The 16154-nt window shown below is 41.9% G+C and overlaps 1 protein-coding gene and 1 non-coding gene across 2 annotated transcripts in view; one reads left to right on the top strand and one right to left on the bottom strand.

Annotated features, from left to right (window-relative positions):
- The window catches only part of Plekhm3 (pleckstrin homology domain containing M3), a 219853-nt gene that overhangs the window by 196082 nt on the left and 7617 nt on the right, over positions 1-16154 (top strand). The window lies entirely within an intron of this gene.
- Positions 7877-7953, bottom strand: Trnaa-ggc (transfer RNA alanine (anticodon GGC)). The gene has a single exon. It is a non-coding gene; the product is annotated as a tRNA-Ala (tRNA).

Genomic DNA, 16154 nt, shown 5'->3' with positions numbered 1-16154 from the left:
GTACACTGACCTAGCCTCTGAGGGATCAGCGCTTCCCCCACACCCAAGTTTGCACAGTGGACGTGAAGAAGAGGCAGGTGGAATTTAATGAACACCATCCAAGGGGTCAGGAAAAGAGACGCAGGGAAGATGGGATGGGAACCTAGATAAGGTGGGAGTGGGGACTGTCTTAAAAGTAGAGCAGTGAGGAAAATATGATGTCACCAAAACATTCTTTACCCATGAATGGCACCCACAAAATCATCCGAAGTGCTCCAACATGGAAAAACAATTAATAATTAACAAAAGAGCAGGAAATTATTGAGACTCAGAAATGGCTGTTTTTAATCTCATGCCTCGTGGCACAAAAACGCCTTCCTTTAGCACTATGTGCTGCCACAGAGCAGGTAACAGCACAATGTTCAGGAAAGTTCTGAGGGGAAGTCATCCATATCTACCTAGAAAGGGTCTCCAGAAGGTTATGGAATGAAACGAGGAACAGCAGTTAACTCCAATGTGAAATTTGGATATAGGAAAGTAATAAATGTTGCTTATTTCTTTATTTCTTATAATTTTTCAAGTCATGTACTATTTTTATTTTTATCTTTGAAATTTAGACATAACTAAATTGAGGTGCACAGATCTTAAGTGTACAGTTTGATCAGTTTTTTTTTTGTTTTGTTTTGTTTTTTTGTACTGAGGATTGAACCCAGGGGTGCTTAACCACTGAGCCACATATCCAGCACTTTTTTGTATTTTATTCAGAGACAGGGTCTCGCTGAGTTGCTTAGGGCCTAGCTAAATTGCTAAGGCTAGCTTTGAACTCTCAATCCTCCTGCCTCAACCTCCTAAGCTTCTGGGTTTACAGGCATGTGCCACCCTGCTCAGCTAGTTTGATCAATTCTAAAATATACATCCATCCATGTAACCCCCACTCCCATCAAGAAAGGAATATTGAGGGAGGATAGAGAGGGTGTATGGAGGCAGGAAATATGGTGGAATGAGATGGACATCATTACCCTAGGTTCATGTATGACTGCACATATGGTGTGACACTACATCATGTAAAGTTGTGCTGCAATTCTGCCCAACAAATCAAAATGCATTCTGCTGTCATATATGCCTAATTAAAACATTAATTAATTTAAAAAGAAAAGAAAGGAATATTTTCACAATATAGAACTTCAAAAAGTTCCCTCATGCCCCTTCCAATTAGCCCCCCAACATCTTCCTATACCTCTTCTGTTTCCCTATCCTTCTAGCCCTGCAAGCAAACACTAAACTGATTTCTACTTTTCCTCCCATATGCTGTAAAACTTATGCAACAGATTCATAATGAGTGCTCTGGTCTCTGGTTTCCCTCACTTGGCACAGTGTTTGGAAGATTCACCCATGCTAATACACATATCAGTAGTTTATGCCTTTTTATTGATGAGTGGTCAGCCATTGCAAGGACCTCCCAGTTTGTGTATTCCTCTGTTACAATGCATCAGGCTGTTTTCAATCTTTAATTATTATCAGTCAAGATGAAAAAAAAAAAACTGACACCTAACTCTTCTTAAGGCCACAACTTTTCTCTCTAAGATAAAGATCTAGAAGTAGAATTGCTGGATTAAAGTGACTGCTTTAATTATTCTTGCTTTTACTCAGGGCCTCATAATCCAGTGTCAAAATAAAGTGAAGGCAAAGAGAATTGGGGAGGTGGGGGGGGGATACAAGCTGGGATGTAGCATTTTAGATTGAGAAGGTCTCAGAAATTGTGACTTGGGAGACCTTGCCCGAGCCTGGGCTGTCCTGGAAACCAGCTCTTTGTGTAAGTCAATCACTCTAGGTCCCAGTTCCCTCATCTGTACAAGAGCAATGTTGCTAAAGAGATGGAAGGAAGGAGACATGCCAAAAATGAGATGGCTTGGGGGTTGGGGTTGTGGCTCAGTGGTAGAGCGCTTGCCTAGCACATTTGAGGCTCTGGGTTCAATCCTCAGTGCCACATAAAAATAAATAAATAAAATAAAGGTATTGTGTCCAACTACAACTAGAAAATAAATATTAAAAGGGGGGGGGGGTGGCTTGTTGTCAGATGTCTTGCCCTGGCTTTGAATTGGGGACACATACCACACCCCCATCAGGGAAAAGTGAGGAAGAGGATGCTTGCTGGGGCTTCATGGACATGGCTGGGAAGGAATGAATGAGCAGCTTGTCTAGATCCAGGAAGTTCTCTTCAGTTCTTAGCCCACCGTTTATCAGGGTGCATTCCCTGCCTTTTGCGCCTATTCCTCCTTCCTCCATAACCCAGACGGCAGGAAATCCAAGCCAGGTTTCACATGCCCATAATATCTAAGTGCTCAGGCAGGATGAACTGGGGTGCAGGTGTGAAGGTGGACTGAGGGGCAAGCGGGCCCTTTGGCAACTGTAGAAGGTGAGACTTCAGCCTTGGACCCTCAGCCAAGGGTGGCTCAGCAGAGGCTGATGAAGAGCCTGAGCAGGTCGTTGGTCATCATCTACATTGACCCCTAGTTCCTCCTGCTCCATGACCAGCGGGAGGTCAGGAGACCTGTGCTTTCACTTATGTCTCTTCAAGTTCCCTGTCAACAGTAATGGTCCACTGAATATCGATGGAGGAGGGAACAGTTGTTCTTGAAGCTTCAAGTTGGGGAGAAAAGAGGCTGAAGAAACATTTTTAAGGCATTGCAGGAAGGCTGAACTGCCCCAGTGACCTAATGTTAGAATTGTTAGTTCCAGAGTGTTAGATTTTCCTGCTGAACAATTCCAATATGTTTAAAATTCCAGTAAGCCTTAAAATTCTAAGCCCTTCTCCTGGAACGATCCCTTTGTTTATGGGCAAGAACACTTTCCCTCTGTTTCCCTGCCTCTGGCAAGATTTTAAACATCATTAAGGCTGAAAATACATGGTACAAACTAGAATTATAGAAAGTGGAGAGAAAAAGAGGAGAATGTGTCTTTATTTTACTGATTTGTCCCTTCCTGGCTAGTGGGGTGTTTGTGGCTCTGATTATAATAATTTTGTCTGGATCTATTAGCTATTATTTTATCAAAGTGCTTTACTATTGTTTTTGTTCCTTGTTCACAAAACCACAATCTTGGGAAGGAGACGATTGGGCAACTGGGAGAAGCACAGGAATAGGAGGGAAGCCGAGATTCTGGATGTGACTACAAAGCGAAGGCCTGAGGAGTAGCCCTGTCTTGCTCCTTTCTGAAAGTTGCAAGGAGCCATAAAACCACTTGCTTTTTGTTTCAAAAAATAAACACAACCTGAAAAGTAAGCTTGGATTCTCGTCCTGCCCTCTACCAACCGAGGAAGGTGGGACAGGCTGCTTCACATCCCAGCCCTTCAGAGAACTCCCATTCAGCAGCCCGTGTTGTTTCAGTCAGCTTTTTTGCTAGGTCACTAAATGACCCAACCAGCACAACTGTAGAGAAGGAAAAGTTGACTTAAGGGCTCACAGTTTCAGAAGTCTCAGTCCATGAAAAGCCAGCTCCATCATGGTGGAAGAGTGTGGCAGAGGGAAGCAGCTAACATGATGATCAGGAAGCAGAGAGAGAGGTCACCATTGGCCAGATACAAGTATATACCCCAAAGCCACTGTCCAATTCCCTCCTCCTCCAGCCACACCCTACCACTTCATTTACCACTCAGTAATCCCTATCAGGGGAGTAATTCACTGGGTTAAGACACTTACAACCCAATCATTTCTCCTCTGAACTTTCTTGCATTGTCTCACATGTGAGCTTTTGGGGGACATCTCGCATCCAAACCATAACACAGGTAAAGCAGGCTGACTGTAAAGACAAGGAAGTGTGGCATAAGAAGTCACAGTAAGAGGTGCTGAGGAGTAAGGGGTAGGACGTAGAGAACAGTAACTCAAGGACCTCCCCAGGGAGTTACTTCTTGTCTCTTCCAGTCTTCTCTCTCAGTATCCTTGTTGCTAGTTTCCCAGTTTTCCCAATGGAACAGCATGCCTGTGCCCACCGCGCGCACGCACACACACACACACACACACACACACATTTCCTGAAGAACTCTGTTTCCCTGGTCTGCCATGCCCCCACTTGTGAGGGGCCAAATGGTTCCTGGCGAAGTAATGGGGCCCCAGGTGGACAGGGTGCTGCAGGCCAGGGAGAAATGCACACCCCACTTCCCAGTAGGCCTATTTGCATTTAGGAGATTACTTAATTTCATTTTTAAATGGGGCCATATTATTCCTTGGAAGATTCTTATAAGGATTAAATTAACACGTGTATGTTTAGTATACTGCTAGCACCTAATAAGTGCTCCAATATATATTTGACTTGGAAAAAAAAAAGAAAGGGCAGAATGATCAATGGGTGTTCGGGAGGAGCTTGGAAAAAAATTTTATCCAGGGAAACTTAGACGTGGGCAGTAAAGGATCCATGAAATCAGGGATACAGTGCCAGATATACTATTGGCATTTGATAAATAGTTGTCCAGTGAATTACTCCAGGTGACAAGAGTTGGAGAGCAAACTATAAAGTCCTGTGATTGTTCTGTTCTTTTATTTCACTGGCATTAGTAAGTGCTAAGCATGGCGGCAGTCTCCTGGGGAGATAAGGAAGCCAGACTCTGCCTTCCTGAGATGTGACAGAAAAGCCAGGTTTGGGGATTGTGTTTGGGGTGAGGAGGAAGGTGAATGAACTGGAAAAGTACGAGGTAAGCTGGTGGGTGGGAGTCCAGCCAGGGGCTCTTGCTGTGGCTTGTCAGCAAGAGGCACGGCCACGAATGTGGCCAGAGGTGCCAGGGGACCATCTCAATAGGTGGAGGGAGGGAGAAGATCTCAAGATAAGTTCAGGGTTTCAAGGTGGGTTTTCTGTCCATGTGTTGGCCATTGGAGAGTGGAACCTCACTTGCCATAGCCATGATGAGGTGCTCTGCCTGGGGGAGGATGCTGTCCCTCAATCTGGAAGGCAGTGGCCAGTGTCAGAGACCTCTTGGGACATGACTCCCCATATTGTGGGAGTTAGCAGAGCAGGGCTTTTCCCAGTGCCCCTGAGAGCTGGCAAAATGGTAAACTACCCGCTTCCCTCTTGACCATAAACTCTGCTCTGCTCACAACAGGGAGACTGAGAGTCACCTTGGCCTTTAAGTGTAGAGAATTCCCCTGTGAGACACAGATGACACAGGCTGAGACCCAAGGCCTGGAGGCTTTTTGAAAGGCTCAGGAATTGGAATGAGCTCAGAGGAGCTTAACCAAATGTCAGAGAGAGGCACCTTTCAGTGTACAACCTGCAGTTTAATTGGTGCCTCCTTAATGTGGCATTAACTGTTCCCATCTCACTCCATTTTATTTACTTTTCTCTCTTACACCACATCCCTTATGTTGGAAGATTGTTATCTATCCATCATTTAACACCCATTGATTGCCAACATGCTGGAGATACAGAGAAATAAGACCGAATCCCAGCTTGGCAATAGTTATCCAAAAGCTAAATGTGATTATAACCTTAAGAATTTTGACCCACCAAATTCAATTTACAAGAATTTATTCTAAAGCTATACTTCCACAGGTACCAAAATTTATATGTAAAACCACAATCCCTGCAGTATGTTAAATAACAAAATTAGGGATAGAGATGTCTACCAATAGTGAGCACATGAAATAGATTGTGATAAACCTAAATAATAAAATTCTGGGGCTGAGGTTGTGGCTCAGTGGCAGAGCGCTTGCCTCACAAATGTGAGGCACTGGGTTCGATCCTTAGCACCACATAAAATAAATAAACAAAATAAAGATATTGTGTCCATGAATAACTAAACAAAATTTTTAAAAAAATAATACAATTCTGATTGTCAAAAAAAGATTGATCTTTATGCAATGTTAGGGAAATATCTCCAAGAAAGATTATTTAGTGAAACGATGTAAATTATAATACTTTTTTTTTCTTTTTGATACTAGGCATTGAACCCAGGGGCACTTTGTCACTGAATCACTTCCCCAACCCTTGTTATTTTTTATTTTGAGCAGAATGTCACTAAGTTGCTTAGGGTCTCATTAAATTGCTAAGGCTGACCTAGAACTTGCGACAGCCCACCCCACCACCGCCCCCCACCCCGCCCCCCGCTGCAGCCTTTTGAATTGCTGGGATTACAGGTGAGTGCTGCCAACCCTGACTGATTTTTAAAAATATATGTAACTTCATAGAGAGAGACCATCTAGATTCTATAGCTGAGCTGTACAACAGGTAGCTACTGAAATGTGGCTTGTCTGCACTGAAGTATGCTATATGTTTAAAATACACAGCAGATTTTGAAGACTCACTACAAATACAGGAATGTAAAATATTTCAAAAATTTACTTTTGAGTATATGTGAAACAATATTTTGAATATATGGAGTTTGATAATATATGTTGAAATGAATGTCACCTTAAAGCTTTTTTGGTTTTCGTGTGACAATAAGACAATGTAAAATCTGTGGCTCACAAGTGCTTCTGTTGGACAATTGCATCCTAGGGGAGGGGCTGACAGGGCCAGATCAAGCTGAATTATGTTTTTGTACATTGTGTAACTGGAACACAGCCCTGCACATTTGTTTAGGTATCATCTGTGGCTACTGACAAAAACTTTCTCCTTTGACCGAGTCTGAGTCATCTTTTCTGAGTTCTCTGCTCCACTAGGCTGACCTTGGGTTTACCTCTCTGTCCTTGGAGAATCCAATTTGAGAAAGAAACCTACTGAATTGGTTTACTGAAAATTCCTCGCCCTCGATATCCTATCAACCTCACCTAACTTCAGCAAGAATTCCACTGGATTAGTCCAGCAAGACTCCCCCTTACTCCCAATGTTTTCCTCTTGATAATTTTTCATCCACTGACCCCTATCTGCTCCTTGGTTTTAAATCCCCACTTGTCCCCATTGGAGTCAAACCTCATCTCTCTCCCCCACTGCAAAACCCCATGCAGTGGTCCCTATAACTATGGCAATATAGCCCCCTTCCCATCTCTAACAAATATGGTGAATAATTTCTTTTTAACATTACTTTCCTGCTATAAGGTGAAAGTCAAATGGTTGCAAAAACATACAACCACAAATCCAAAAATATTTATTACTTAGTTCTTCACAGGAAAAGGATCTCAGCATTAACCCAACCACGATTCTAGAAAAATCTATAAAATCCACTGTCTACCATGATTACCTTTGGGGGCTGCGATTAAGGTAGATTCTTAGATTCCCCCTTCTCCCTCTTTAAGAATATATTATTTTCATCAACAGGAGGAAAAAACAATTAAAAGAAACTTTAAAAACCTGCCCTCAAGTGCTGCACATTCTAATACGGGTGGCGGGCAGGAAGCAAGTAAATAAGTCAAGAGTCAAGGAAAGGTACAAGTTCAGTAACTTCTTCTTCTTCTTTTTTTTTTTTTTTGCAATGTCAAGTATACAATAATAATAGCCAGCAATTGTTGAAGGCTTACTGGTGTCGGCCACTGTGTATAATAGTCCCTCCTCATCAGAGGGGGATGGGTTCCAGGACCCCTGCAGATTCTAGAATGGGAGAATGTTCAAGTCCCTCACATGAAATGGTGTCATATTTGCATATAACCTATACACATCGTCCTGCATACTTTAAATCATCTGTAGATGACTTACAATAACCTAATCAAATGAAAACTCTGTGTAAATAGTTGTTATGCTGGGGCTGGGTTGTGGCTCAGAGGTAGAGCGCTCGCCTACCATATGTGAGACATTGGGTTTGATCCTCAGCACCACATAAAAATAAAATAAAGATATTGTGTCCACCTATAACTAAAAAGTAAATATTAAAAAATAGTTGTTATGCTGTATTATTTAGGGAATGGTGACAAGAAATTTGTACATGTTCAGTGCAGATGGATTCAGGGTTTTTTTTTGTTTTTTTTTTTTTTTTTTGTGGGGCTGGGGATTGAACCCAGGGCCTTGTGCATGCCAGGCAAACACCCTACCAACTGAGCTATATCCCCAGCAAACTTATTTTTAAATATTGATTCAAGGTTGGTTGAATTTGAGGCTGTCGAACCCACAGATATAGAGGGCTAACAATAATGCTTTCTAATTAGTTGAATTAAATGATATTTAATCACAGAATCCTCATTTTATATTTGAGGAAATTGAAGCCCAGAGACATTAAAACTTGCTGAACTAAAGAAGTCCAAGCTCTTAACCAGGCTGGACCATACTGGTCAGTTAGCCTGGAGAAGTAGTGTCCATAGAACCAAAGAAGCCCTTTTACTTCACATCCCATCTCTATTTCCCTAAACTGCATTTCCTTCTGTTTTCCTATTGTAGTCTCAAATCCAAGAAAGGTGGTTTTGGAGTTACTCTTCTCTTGGAAGCACTAAATGCCTTTAAAAATCTTTTCATTATGGCGTATCTTGTTTGTAAACTACTACCACAACCCAGAAGCAAAAGGCAATTTTCCCATCTTGCTCCTTCCTTCCCCATTTCCCTGGAAGACAGCCTCATACTTCAAGCATAAATCATATCTTTTGCAGAAGCAGTACACAGTGATACTATCAGGAGTCTTACTTGTATCGCTCAGTATAAAGTGGTTCTTTTTACACAATTGCACTCATAATCAACTTATTTTTTAGACAGCTGTCTACTTTTTTAGTAATTCCTTTTTAATGAAAACATCAGTTAAAGTTCTGAGTGAATTCTAGAAAAACACTTTTAAGAACCACTTCTTTGCTTTAGGAAGTGGGTTTATCTTCATGACTTTTCATTGGGCCCAATAGCAGACTAAGTACAGCTCTGAATCTGTGCTGCAAGAATGGTGCCCATTACCTTTGGGGGGCAAGGTATGTTCTGGGGACCGAACCAAGTATGTATGTTACCACTGAGCCACACACTCAGCCCAGCCCATCAGTTCTGCCTGTGACAGTGTGGGGATGAAGAGCCAGGGCATAATTAAATGTGATTCTCTTTGACCCTCGTGTTCCTGCACAATCAACAGCATTATACACCTGTAAAACCCAAGATAATAACTGTCACAGTAATTATGACCTGCCAGGGAGGTAAGCGCCTGTTGTGGAATGTCAAAGTCGTGTCCGGGCAGAGTAGGCTGAGGAATAATAGCTTAATGTCTGCCTCTCTTTTTCTACTTTTGCAGCAACAGTCTAGCTTGGACCTCTTCTCCTTGTCCCTGGACTCCTGTTGTGGTCTCCAGGGGCCTCCTAAACTGCAGACAATCCACTTGGCAGAGCACAGCCAGATTCTACTGCTTTGAGCACATTACCCCTGGCTCAAACACCTGAACGAAATTCCAGATCTCTATCTCGGCATCCAAGGTCCTCCGGCTTGCCTCACCTGCTATTCTCGTCTTATCACTGAGTCACTGTGCCTGTCTCTGCGTCTCCAGCCAAAGTAGTCCTCCTGCCCCCAACCTGTCACGCTTTCTGCTAAGAAAGCCTCATGCCTGGTGGCCTTGCCTGGCTCCCACCGTGGCCTGTTCTACCTAATTCCTTTCTTACCTTGAGTGAAATTCTCATGAAGACTGCTAATCCTCTCAAGCCCAAACCTCTCCCTCAGCCCAACATAAGGTTGATTCCACCCTCCGTCTCTGATCATATGATGCGTTTGTTATTTTCACATGTAAAGATCAGTACACCACACCTAGAATGTACTAAATAGGAGAGGACCTTCCCTCTTATCATCTTGTACCTTCTGTAAATCGGACCTGAGCACCTTTCATACAATATAAGACTTGGCACAGGTTGATTAAGTGGAAGCTCACTACCTGTGACCCAATAAGTCAAGCCCTGGTGATCTTCTCTTCCTAGAATCCTCTCCCATCAGTGTTTATCACACCATCATCCCTAGATAGCTGCCTCCTCTTCCTCTCCCTCCCAAGAATGCTCCATAATTTATATAACTATTTCCCATTGATAGCCACTTTTGTCCAATCTTCTAAAAGAAGAAAAAAAAAAAAAAACTACCCTGAATAATCTTGTGCATCTGTATTTCTGTACAATAAGTTCTAAAGGTAAAATTGTTAGAACAAAAGAAACGTTCATTTTTATTTTCAAAATATATTTTTAAACTTCCCTCCTTGGGGATATATAATAATTTACATGTTTGTTCATAAAGTAAAAGAGATAAGTAATTATGTTTAATGTTTTCAGTGTTGAGAAGAAACATACTTAACTATACTCTTATTTTTGTATATTAGGCTTTGTGTCTCTTTAATAGAGAAACCTACTATAGCCCTGGAAACTAGACCTTGAGTCTTTGATTTCTAGGTCTCATAGCTTCCCCATGAAACAAGAATCAAAACGCATCACCTAACTACTTTCTTTTTTATGGGAAGATATTGAATTTTTTTTATGTTGCTGAAAATCTTTTTTTTATTATTCCTAACTACTTTTTATATAGAGATGTACTTCTAAAACAATGTATAAAAACAACATTGTTTGTAAATAAAATTAAATAATTAATGAGAGGAATCAGTATAGCACAATAGAAACAAAACAGATTTTCGAACGGGTCTAATTTCTTTCTGTCTCAAAAACGGTGTGACTTTGGACATGCCTCTTAATTTCTCCGAGCCATACTTTCCCCCCTCTGAAAAAAATGTCTAATGTTATGTATTTGACATGAATGACAATATGTGGAAAATCCATTTAGCCTTAGCTGGCAGCCCAGTAGGGACCCATGTCTTGTTCACTGCCCCACCTTCAGAGCAGTCCCCAGAATGTACCATGTACCAGTCCCAGAATGTACCATCAAAACCCAAGCTAGTTGGCTTGTCATGGTCATGCAGTAATGACCAAGAAGAGGTAAAGGTAAGGAAGCGGGGAGCTTGGGCAGGTATGTGCATATCACCTGGCCTATTATTTCTCCCCCTGATCAAACTCCTCCTCCCAGGTAGGTTTGCTCTATTCCAAGTGAAGAGCTATCAGGAAGCTGCTTTCCATAAGCAGTTTTGGGGGTCTCTCTCCTTCTGTACTCATTCATGTACCCCACACTTTCAGGACAGCTTCTTTGATCACTGGAGAAAAGAGGTTTTATTTTGTATTTGGGCTTCAAGTCTACCTCTCGGCCTTAATCAAACATTCTTCAAAATCACCCGGTTCACAACTAAATAGATCTGCCCCATTCATTTGAGTGTAACATTTTATACCCAAATAAAATACCCTCTGAGCTCTCTCCTACCTCCCCATCCCCTTTCTTAACTCTGTCATTGAAGATCTAGGACCTATTTGATGTTCTGACATTTTCTCAAGTTCTCATATTTTGTGTCTGTATTTTATGTTGCTGAAAATCTTTTTTTTTATTATTCCTAACTACTTTTTATATAGAGATGTACTTCTAAAACGGTAGGAGTCAGAAAAGTAAAATGATATTTCCAAGTTTTATGAACTGAGTTAAAGGTGGGAGTGGATTGAACTCAGGTCTTCAGGATCCAGGTCCACTCTTCAAGTCCGCATAGGTGTGCATTTTGCAAAGTGCCTTTGTTTCTAGTTGCTCGCATCATCATCATAATAGTCTCAGAGGGCATGGCACTGTAACAGGCTGGCCTGTTTTCTCTCCTACTGTCTCTCACCAGTAGCCCCACAATTCAGAGACTGAAAAACCACAGTCCCCTCCCACTCCAACTCTTGCAGCTGCAATCCACCTGACAGCTAACTAGGTAGACCTGCTGATCATGGCTGGATTTGCTCCTGCCTCTCTGGGCCAGCTGAATGGCCCTCTTCTAGGCTGGGCTGGACTGGGCTGGGGCAGCTTCCTTGGGGCCTCCCTGCCCCACATATTTCTCATCCCCTCTGGAGACCAGCAGACTAGCCCAGTCATACTCTCCTTGTAGAAACAGCAGAGATGCAAGAGAGCAAGTCCAATCACACAAGCATATTTTCAAGCCTCTGCTTGTATCACATCTGCTGAAATCCTGTCGGTCAAAGTAGATGTTAGAGGCAGTGGATCAGGAATATACTCATCTCTTGATGGAGGAACTGCAAAGCCACATGACAGGAGTACTGCTGATACAGGGAGGGATAAAGAATACAGGGCCCGAACGCAAACCACCCCAGCCTTCTGACATCAAGCCCTTCTGGATGAAGCTATTTTTTTCCCTTGCCTCCAAGTTTAGTTTAGGCTCCTCCTCAATACAGTCTTCCCTTCACTTAGGGACCCAAGCACATAAGTGCAGCAGAAATGGGCACAGGAGGCGCTTCCATTGCTGGAGACTTGGGTGCAAAGGCTGCACTAGGCCTCCTCCACAGGGGAGAAGGAGAAGGAGGTTGACAAGCCAGCACTGGCTCGCACCTCCCGGCTCCAGCCCCCACCCTAAAAGCTTCTTAGAATGTGATTCACTGCTCTGGTGAGAGAAAAATAATTGAGGGTGTAATTTATACTGGGAAAATTGCTCTGGAAAAAAATTAGAGTGAAACAGACCAGATACTTTGATTCAAAGGAAGTTTAATACCAAAAAGACGAAGACGGATCAGACTTCAGAGTAGCTGTGTACCTGCAGAGGCCAAAGAGATCTAGACGGAGGAGAAGAAAAACAACAACAAGAAACTATAGGATGTCTTAGAGGAGAAACATGGGAAAGCCTCAGGCCGCACATTTCCTGGGATCGGATTTGCTCTCTGGACGTGCTCACGGCTCGAGCATGTAACACCAAGTTTTCATTGAAAACGTCTCAGAGAGATTTCTTTCACACACCCTGCCGCTTCCCTTGCCAGAATAAATATGCTGGGAGGCTGATCGCATATGACACGAAATCCAAACAAACGGAACAAACTCAGGGAAACCCGAGAGAGAACCTGGTTTCCAGCTCGGATACCTTTGTGATCGTCAGCTCTCTATCTGGTTTAGATTAGGAGCTCACTGTGCAGACTTGTACAGTTACACGAATAATAATATTCACATGTGAATATGCTGTGGATGTTAAGTAAAATAATAATGCTAGCCACAAATTGTGCCAACAAAGACCACAGGCTTGTGTGTCTAAGGGTGAGGAGAAAAAGATCAGAGCCCCCCTAACACACCCCCCTCAGTCCCAGTCAAGACTGCCCTTGCTTTTCCTCATGAGTGTCTGAACTTTCTCTGATTTCCTCTTTGTTCAGTTTAAGATCTTCCCCACATCTTCTTTTTGGATCCATTTCTTCATATGTAAAATAAGGAGCATTAACTAGATGATCATCAGCCTCCTTTCCAAAATCCATAGGTGATTCTGTGATTTTTCTGGATTTACCATTCCAACTTATTACCTTGTACTTTGAAAGAATGAAATTGATGCAGCATTTACTTTGTCCAAGTATTTAATAGCAGAGGTAAGTTGGCACCGACATTTAAAACAAAAACCACAATGGAATTACACCAAGAAGAATCCCTACAAGTCAAGCATTGCCGGTTACTCACTTTGTGCCCTCTGGCAAGTTACTTAATCTCTTTATGCCTAGGTTTCCTCATCTGTAAAATGGGGAAAATAAGAGAACCTATTATTATTGGGTGTCCTGAGGATTGAATGAGATAATGCATAAAGGATTTAGTGAGGGGGCTTGGTACATAAAAAGCACCCTAGCAATGTTTTATTATTATTATCTGCAAACGTCATTTTGGCAACTCACAGGATGGCAGATTTTCTTTCACTGAGAGGTGAACGCTGAGAAAAAGAAGAGTTGTTTATAAATAAAGGATCTTGTTTAAAACAACAGCAACCACCTTTTCCCTCTTTCTTGACTTGCTGATGTGAACTAAGATTTACACATGTCTTGGGGGTATGCAGCAACTGGGGTTGAGGCATAACTGTAGTTTGGATTTCTTTCTCTTTAAGAAATATTCTTTTTTAGTTGTAAATGGACACAATATCTTTATTTTCATTTGTTTGTCTTTATGTGGTGCTGAGGATCGAACCCAGGGCCTCATGTATGTGAGGAAGCACTCTATCACTGAGTTATGGCCCCAGCCCCGTAGTTTGGATTTCTGATTCACTAATTTTACTTTTCTTGTCCTGGTGCATTTGGCTTAGTTCATGTTCTGTTCTTACCTCCAACCAGAAAGGCAATTTTTCTCAGTCTTGGCTGCACATTAGAATTGGGAACGCTTACAAAAAAAAAAAAAAATCCTCTGCTCATATTTTCTATGCTGTAGAAGTCAGGATAGTGGTTGTGTGTGTGTGTGTGTGTGTGTGTGTGTGTGTATGCTCATGCACATGTGTGCATGTGGGTGGGGGATGACTGAAGCAAGTACAATTTGTGCTTCTGGGATGCTAGTGAATTTCTGATTCTTAAGCTGAGTGGTGGTTGTACAGGTAACTTCAGTTTGTAAAAATTCATTGAGATCCATACTTAGGGTATTGTGCACGTTTCCACATGTATAATATTCTTCAATAAAATGTTAAACACCAATCCCTATGTCAAAGTTGCACTGAAACCAATTAAATCAAAATCTTTAGGGGAAGGGCCCTGGCATCAACCTTTTTGTGAAACTTCCCAGGTAATTGCAATGTGAAGGCAGGTTTAGTGGCAGCAGAGGTTCTTTCTGGCCAAGCAGGCTATAGTCTTGATACTGGCATCAGGCTGATACCATAAACTTGGAACAGCTAGGAGTTGGTTGGACTGGCCTGGGATTGGTTTGGGCAGGCCCAAGATCTGAAGGCCATTGGGCAGCACAGTGGAGTTGAGAGCACTGGATGTGGATAGAATCTGGGCTCAGTCTCCAGCCCTATCACTCACTGGTTAAAATACTATGAGGTAGTCTTGCACATAGCCTCACAGAATTGCTTCTACTCACACCACGACTGGCTCCTACATTGAGACGAATGTGCCTTCCATTTATCAAGGGCTTCATAAATGAGCTATTATAATTCAATTGTGCAAACTGAAAAGGAACCCAAAATAGGTTATTCATTTCAGCAGGGCTGCCAGGCAGTTTTGTACATTTTCATTACTATTACTCCTATCACTTACCCTGTGGCACTGGAAGGACGAAGTAACAGTTTGAGTATAAATAAATGGTTGTTGTTTTATATCACACTTTAAAAAAAAAAAAAAAGCTACGAAGCCACAAAAAGACATGAGGGATTTAAATGCCTATTCCTAAATGAAAGAAATCAATCCCAAAAGACAACAAACTATATGATATTATGGAAAATGCAAAACTGTAAAAACAGTAGTAAGATCAGTGGTTATCAGGGGCCTGGGGAAGGGAGGGATAAATAGGTGGAGCACAGTAGTTATTTAAGGCAGTGAAACTATTCTGCATGGTATTTTAATGGTTGGTATGTGGCACTGTATATTTGTCAAAACCCTTAGACACATACAAGTTCTTTACTGAATATTTGATTTGCAAATATTCTCTCTCAGTCTGTGGCTTTCTTTTTTTTTTTTTTTTTTTCTTTCTTCAGTGCTGGGGATTTAACCCAGGGCCTCACACATGCTAGTGAAGTGCTTTGTCACTAAGCTATACCTCCAGCCCCGACAAAACCTTAAAACTATACAAAACAAAGAAAGGACGCTAATACACACTATGGACTTTAGTTAATAATAGAGATCATATTGGCTCATTAATTATAACAAATGTACTATACTAATATAAGGTGTTAATAATAAGGGAAACAGAGTAGAGGAGGAAGGAGGTATATGGAACTCTTGTAATTTTATGTAAACATAAAACTGCTTTATTAAAAAAAAAAAAAGGTGCACTCCATTGTTTGACAGTTCTATATGCACCACTTACTTAACAGGAAGCATCTTTGAAGAGTGCCTTTGGTCACCAAGCAATGAGGCAGCACGGCCCAACACGGGCGAACGGTTTTGAAGTCAACAACTCTCAGTCAATCCTTAGCTAGAATGTGAGAAGAAACGGGGACAGAATGTGGCTGGTACCCATATTCGCCTTTTTAGTACAAGCAAAGATTTGTTGAGTATGTGAAGGTGGCCCAGTGGGGTCCACACCTCCTTGGGAAACAAATCCCACGTGATTTTGTCTTAACCAAATAGTCTAAACTACTAAATAATTCATCCTACATGATCTTCAGTTTCCCTATTTCTACAACAGAAATATTATTTGTCGTAAATGTTGCTGGGATGTTTTCAAACCTTGCTTGACAGGCTTAACAAAAACCACTAAAACACTCGTACCTAGTCTGACGATGATGAAGAAGTGGAGCATACGAGCCACAGAAACATGTTGTTAAGGAAAGTGAGGAAGAGTTCTTCTCA

The sequence above is a fragment of the Marmota monax genome, unplaced genomic scaffold (assembly GCF_021218885.2).
Source record: "Marmota monax isolate L192 unplaced genomic scaffold, Marmota_monax_Labrador192_F-V1.1 WCK01_AAM20220418_F8-fsc00095, whole genome shotgun sequence".
Lineage (NCBI taxonomy): Eukaryota > Metazoa > Chordata > Mammalia > Rodentia > Sciuridae > Marmota > Marmota monax.
This window is presented reverse-complemented; position numbering and strand designations above follow the sequence as displayed.